This window comes from Canis lupus, chromosome 21, assembly GCF_011100685.1.
Source record: "Canis lupus familiaris isolate Mischka breed German Shepherd chromosome 21, alternate assembly UU_Cfam_GSD_1.0, whole genome shotgun sequence".
NCBI classification, from domain to species: domain Eukaryota; kingdom Metazoa; phylum Chordata; class Mammalia; order Carnivora; family Canidae; genus Canis; species Canis lupus.
In genome coordinates, this window is record NC_049242.1 from 10,337,608 (window position 1) to 10,343,669 (window position 6,062).

The 6,062-nt window shown below is 45.8% G+C and overlaps 1 long non-coding RNA gene across 1 annotated transcript in view; it reads left to right on the forward strand.

The window, feature by feature from the left end:
* LOC119864954 overlaps positions 1-2,133 on the forward strand; it is a 34,373-nt gene extending 32,240 nt beyond the window's left edge. The window contains exons 4-5 of the long non-coding RNA XR_005375520.1: positions 741-907; positions 1,800-2,133. This is a non-coding gene — a long non-coding RNA (uncharacterized LOC119864954). The remainder of the gene's footprint in view (positions 1-740; positions 908-1,799) is intronic.
* The last annotated feature ends 3,929 nt before the right edge of the window (positions 2,134-6,062 follow it).

The following is a 6,062-nucleotide window of genomic DNA, read 5'->3' on the forward strand; positions in this document are numbered from 1 at the left end:
GGCTTGTGATTTACTTTTTAACATGACTATTAATTTGTCAAAGCATTAAATTGTAAGCTTAAAGTTGGTAAATGATATTATATGCAAATTATGCATCAAAAAAGCTAACAAAAAGCATGCTACTATGGTAAAAATCTATAAGAATATAAAAGAAATATACAGAGGGAATAAAAGGATGAAAACAGAAAAAAAATGCAAAGAACAGATAGCAGGCATATTAGCATTTGAGGACTTGTACCAGATTCTGGGCTTTTTGCAGTTTTCAAGTTCGAAAAATACATTTTTGTAAAAAGGAGGATGCTGGCCAGAGGGAAGCATGTCCTAGAAGTTAAGAGCAATTTTGCAACTTTTCCAGGAACTGTGCAGGAAAAACCCTGCGTGCTACCGACAGCGGCAGTCTGTGAAGACTTGTGAGGAAGGTTTGGATGGTTATTGTTGTGTCTGCAATTTTCCTTTTTCTCCTGTCCTATTATAATGTATGGTTCTCTCTTCTTTCTCTCTCTGATCTGGTCTTTGTCAGCTCTTCAGCATTTTGCTGAAGGAGATGAAACTTCCCTCCTAGCAGGTGTATTTTAAGCAGAGCCTTGTGACTCTTAGAAACAAGCGGCAATGTCAGAAGCCGGAACGGTCCAGCTCCTGCATCTACCTCTTAGAGAACAGCCCTGTTCTCCTTTACCCCGTGTGACAACTTTATTGTCCCTACGGCTTAGAGGAATCGTTTTCTCCCCCGTATTTGACAGGGAATTTGCATCAAGAACGTTGCCAGCGGGGTGACCTTACCTCTCCGTCTGCTTCTCTCTGTCCATCCTTTCATTGTATCCTCGATCCAGGATCTGGAATCCCGCGTCCCAAGGGCCGAGGAGGAGGAGCAATCCTCCCGAAGCCCAGTCACTTCCTCGCCTAAAAGGTGAGCGCTGCAATGGTCAGCGACGCTGTCCTACCTGGAGCGAGGGCACGTCAGAGGGGCAGGGCGCGCTTCGGGGCCGCCCCTTCTGCTGGTGTCGCGGCCCCGCGCAGAGGCTCCGAGGGGGGCGGTGTGGGGCGTCGCCGAGTGGGGACACCCGCCACTGCACCCCTCCTGCGGTCCCCTGGGTTTCCTCGAGATCTTGAGCTACGCCCCAGGCTGGCGGGCGGAGGGCGTCAGCACCCTCACCTTTGCCGCGTCACCACTGACTTCAGCATCCAGGGAGGCCCCGCGGGGCAGGTGCGCAGAGTCCCGGGCGTCCCCGACGCTGGGAGCGGGGGCGACCCCCCTGGGCGCCAGGCCCGCCGGCCCGCACGCTCTGGGGCTCCCTCTTGCGGGCCCTTATTTTCTCCCCCCGCCCCCGGATCTATCCTCGAGGCCCTTAGCTGCCCCTTTGTCGTTTTTGATTTTCCCCGCACACCGCCCGCGCCTACATCCCTCGGCGTCTCTGCAGGTTCCCGGCCGAGCAGGACGAGCCACGCGGCGGAGCGAGCGCCCCACGTCGGGAGCAAAGGGGCCTCGGCTGCGGGACCGGGGCGGGGGGTGCGTCCCTTACCAGGGGGGGTTCCGGGTGAGTTGGTATCTTCGCAATCCGAGAGTGTAGACAGGCGGGGCCGCGCCCTCCACTGCCCTGTAGGCGCTTAGGGGATGATCCGCGAAGCCTCAGCTTTGGGGACACAGGGATCCTTCCTTCCAGGACCGGCGACCCGTGGGCCTCACGGAGCCCCAGCTGCCTCCGTAGGTCTGAGTGGTGGTTCAAATGACTTTCTTGAAAATCACGCAACCCGTTACAGATCACTCACTTTCACTCACCCACTGTCTTTTTCATACACAGAGGGGAGTGCTCCGAGAGAACGTAGAGTTGCCTTTAATCCTAGAGCTCTGGATGAACAACGGAAACAGCCTCTGCTCTGAAGAAGTTTGAGCCCCACCCTGTCCTTGAAGACCTTCGGATGTCAAGCTTTCTCTGTCCACATTGTGACTGATGCAATGACCCAAGTTCCCCACCATATTGCAGTAGAGGAATGGGAGAGGGTTCCACCCACTGCACAGCATCCTCTTCCCCCCTACAGAGTAAGACCTGCCCCACGCATCTCCTCACCTCCATGTAGTATTTTTCACCAGTGACGAGTGATCAAAATAAAATCTTTCTGCCTTTTGTTCCCTTCCTCCACACTTCTCTGGTGGCTGCCTTACCTAAATCATTACCCAGGTCCCAAAGCTTGCACTTTAAATCACTGAGGAGCTGCTGGAGCTGCTCTGTGGTTCCCAGTTCCATATCTGAGTCCTTCATAGCTTATTCTGTGTGTAACAACTGGTAAAGCCTGAAGAAAATTGAACTAGCCAAGATAATGTAGGAGAATTCCATTAGAGCTTGTCAGGCCTTCTGGGGCTCTCATTTACAATTATGTGTGGAGAGGGTGGATAGCTTTCTCTGTGCTGGTGGAGATGAGGCAGGGGAACACCAATGAATGTACAATGGGAAGATTTTTGTCATTTGGGTGTTTGGTGGTTTCCTTGCTCAAGACAGGAGCAGATTTTGGCTTTGGGATAGGTTATGTTTTTGATACTTCAATAATGGTGTTTCAGAGGATAATTTTAATGGAGATGCCAATGAGATCAACTTTGTGATGTGAGTTTTGCAGACATATATAGACTCAGTGTAGGAATGGCAGATAAAAACACAGGACATGATGAGTGCATGCTGGAAAGCCATATAGACCACAATGAGAATATGCGGATCCCAAGGACAGAGAAAACAGTGACTGAAAGGAAAACACGACTTTATGGTAATTGAAGAAAAGGAATGCCCAGTGAATGGATAAGTGTGGTAAATGTAGGAACTAATTCCACAATCTCCTTTCCTCCCTTTGACTTCCAACTCCTTGAGACTCAGTTCAAACATCCCTGACATGAAGGGATACCTGCCCCTGTTCTGGGGTTTTAGATACCATGCACTTGATAGCATAATATATAATATTCCATTATAATATATATAATATTGGGATATTATTCAACTATCAAAATCTGAAATCTTACCATTTGCAGTGACATGGATGGAACAAGAGGGCACTATGCTAAGCAAAATAAGTCAGTCAGAGAAAGATGATTATCATATGATTCACACATATGTGGAGTTTAAGAAACAAAACAGAGGAGCTCAGAGGAAGAGAGGGAAAAATAAAACAAGATGAAATCAGAGAGGGAGACAAACCATGAATATTTTATTTATTTATTCATGAGAGACAGAGAGAGAGAGAGAGAGAGAGAGACACAGGCAGAGGGAGAAGCAGGCTACATCCAAGGAGCCCCATGAGGGACTCGATCCTGGGACTCCAGTATCATGCCCTGGGCCAAAGGCAGTGCTAAACCGCTGAGCCACCTGGGCTGCCAGAGACTCTTTATCATAGAAAACAAAGTGAGGGTTGCTGGAGGAGAGGGGATGAGGGGATGGGGTAACTGGGTGAAGGGCATTGAGAAGGGCATGAGATGTATTGAGCACTGACCTCTATTTCTGAAACTAATAATACATTGTATGTTAATTGATTGAATTTAAATTTAAAAAAATTTAAAAAGAGTCCTGTTTCTTTACTGCCCTCACATTGGAAGACAATTAATTCAATTCTAGATCATGAAAAAGAGTTGGTGAAATTAATAAATATCCAGAAGCTTGTGTAAACGTCCCTAAGAAAGGCTGAAAGTATGTCTAAACTTTAGACAAATTTTTATTTGTTTTTTTTTTTGGATCATCTTTAATACAGTATCAAAAAGTGAGTTTCTTTAAAATGAAATGAAAATAGAGAGGGAGCAAACTGTAAGAGATACTGAATTCTAGGAAACAAGCCCAGGGTTGCTAGGAGGGAGATGGGGGGGGGGGGGCGGATAGGGTATTGGTGTTAAGGAGGGTGCTTAAGTGAATAGCACTGGGTGTTATATGCAACAGATGAATCACTAAATTCAACCCTGCTAACTAATAATAAAGTATATGTTAAATAAATTGAATTTAAATAAAGTATTTTTTAAAAAGTGGGTTTCTTTCCAGAATATGATGTGGGCTTAATATTCATTAACTCGGTAACCCAGTTACCAGTGTTAATATAGCCAAAGAAAAATTACCCTGATACAGAAGAAAAGTGATTTTTTTTAAACAGCGCCAGACATTATGGATTAGAAAGAACAATAATAAAAGTAAATAGGCATTATCTGATTAGGTTATAGTTTATTTCAAATGTATATAGTCAGCATAATTGTAATCATTGCAAATCCTATTAGCTTGAATGATAGAAACAAGACAGGCACATGTCTCTATGGCTTAACATTGTTCTGGATATTCCCAACACATTCAGAAAGAGAAAGGAATTAAAGGTATAAAAATGAAAAATATTGCCTTTATTTTCGAAACCTAAACCTATTTTATGTACCTAAAAAACTCTTCATAATTATTCACTAAGGTAGATCTAGTTATCTAAGACTTTAATTGTTTTCATATAAAAACAATAAACTACTTCTATGATGTAAATATTCATGAGAATACAATATGGAAATAGCCAAGAATCCACAAGGAAAAAAAGAGTATAATCAGAAGACACTAGCCTTAAATACATTTTCAAACATCCAATAAAATAAATAATGAAAACAATGTGATACTGAAACAAGAATTCACAGAAAGGCCAACTGAAGAGAATAGTGTACGCCTCTATGCCCGTGTCTTTCTATATAGCTATGTGTATATATACATATATGTATATATATATATATACATATCTAGCTGTCTGTCTATCTATCTAGCTGTCTGTCTAATCTATCATCTATCAACCTTCTAGCTATCTACGTATCCATCCATTCAACCATTTATCCATCTATCCTGGAAGTCAAAGCCGAGACTCACTTGTACCCGGAGCAGCAGAAAGGGGTTCAGGCTTCTGCCAGGAATAAATGCAGACACCACCAGGAGCAGCAGCGCTCCAAATCATCATCTCTTGATTCTATGGCGGCATTCATTCAAATGATCATGAGGTTTTTCAAAAATTAAACAAAAATTGTTCTTTTCTGTTTTCAATATTTTATTCGCAGAAAAAAGGAACCATTTACAAAAGTAGAAAAAATAGAAAAATGAAAACTGGTCATATAATGACAATGATCAACTCATGGCTACTCTTAGAAAATACATTTTTCCACTTAGTCAACCAAGTTATAAGAGCAAAATTAGAGCAGCAAAATCACGAAGTTATATTAGTCTCTAAAATAAAAAAAAAAGTCACAAGCATTGATGATATTAAGGGTTTTGGGCTCTTTGCCATACTCTGGAAACAGAGTGTCCATATCCATCACAGCCAGCAACATGCTCCCCTTACTAAAAACAATTATTTTAAGGAATATTTCTGTCTTCACTTCACTCTTGTCATTTTTTGATAGGAGTAAGACTCACGGAGATCTAAGAGTTCAATATGCACAAAACGGAAGGAAATGGACAGGGTGAGGGAGAAGAGCCCTTGCCTTTGGCGTGGATGCCCTGGACTCTTGCTGGGAATGGGTCTGTCCCACCAAAGTCAGCTGGAGTCTGAGTCTGAATCAGAGGAGTCGCCTGAGGAAGATGAGCTGGGGCCACTGTGCTCAGACCGACAATAGTCATCAGCATCCCCACTGCTGGGGTCCGAGGACCTCCTGCCTTCCTTGGCTGCTTCATTTTCTCCTGATGCCCCTGAGGCATGAGAATTGCCCCCAGTAGCCGCTGAGGATTCTGTCGAGCCTGGAGCCTGGAGCCTGGAGCCTGGAGCCTGGACTCCCGTCCAAGCCCCCTTGCAGACTCCCTGCGGACAGGGACTGCAGGTCTGTGGGTCTGATCTTGGGGGTGGGCCCCCCTTCATGCCCGTGTTTCCGCCTAGCACAGGGCAGGTCTCTGTGGGCAGCATGTTCTCCAGGAGCCCGCCGGCCTCTTGAGCAGGACCCGGATCCGGCGTGCCCTGGGGCTGCAGCTCCTCGGCGCTGCTCGTGCAGCTCCTCCCGGGGCTGGGGACCGGCCGCGGCCGCCGGGCTCCCCCGAGCGCTCCGCAGGCCGCACCTGCTCTCCCCGCCCCCCCGCGAGTCCCGGGGGCTT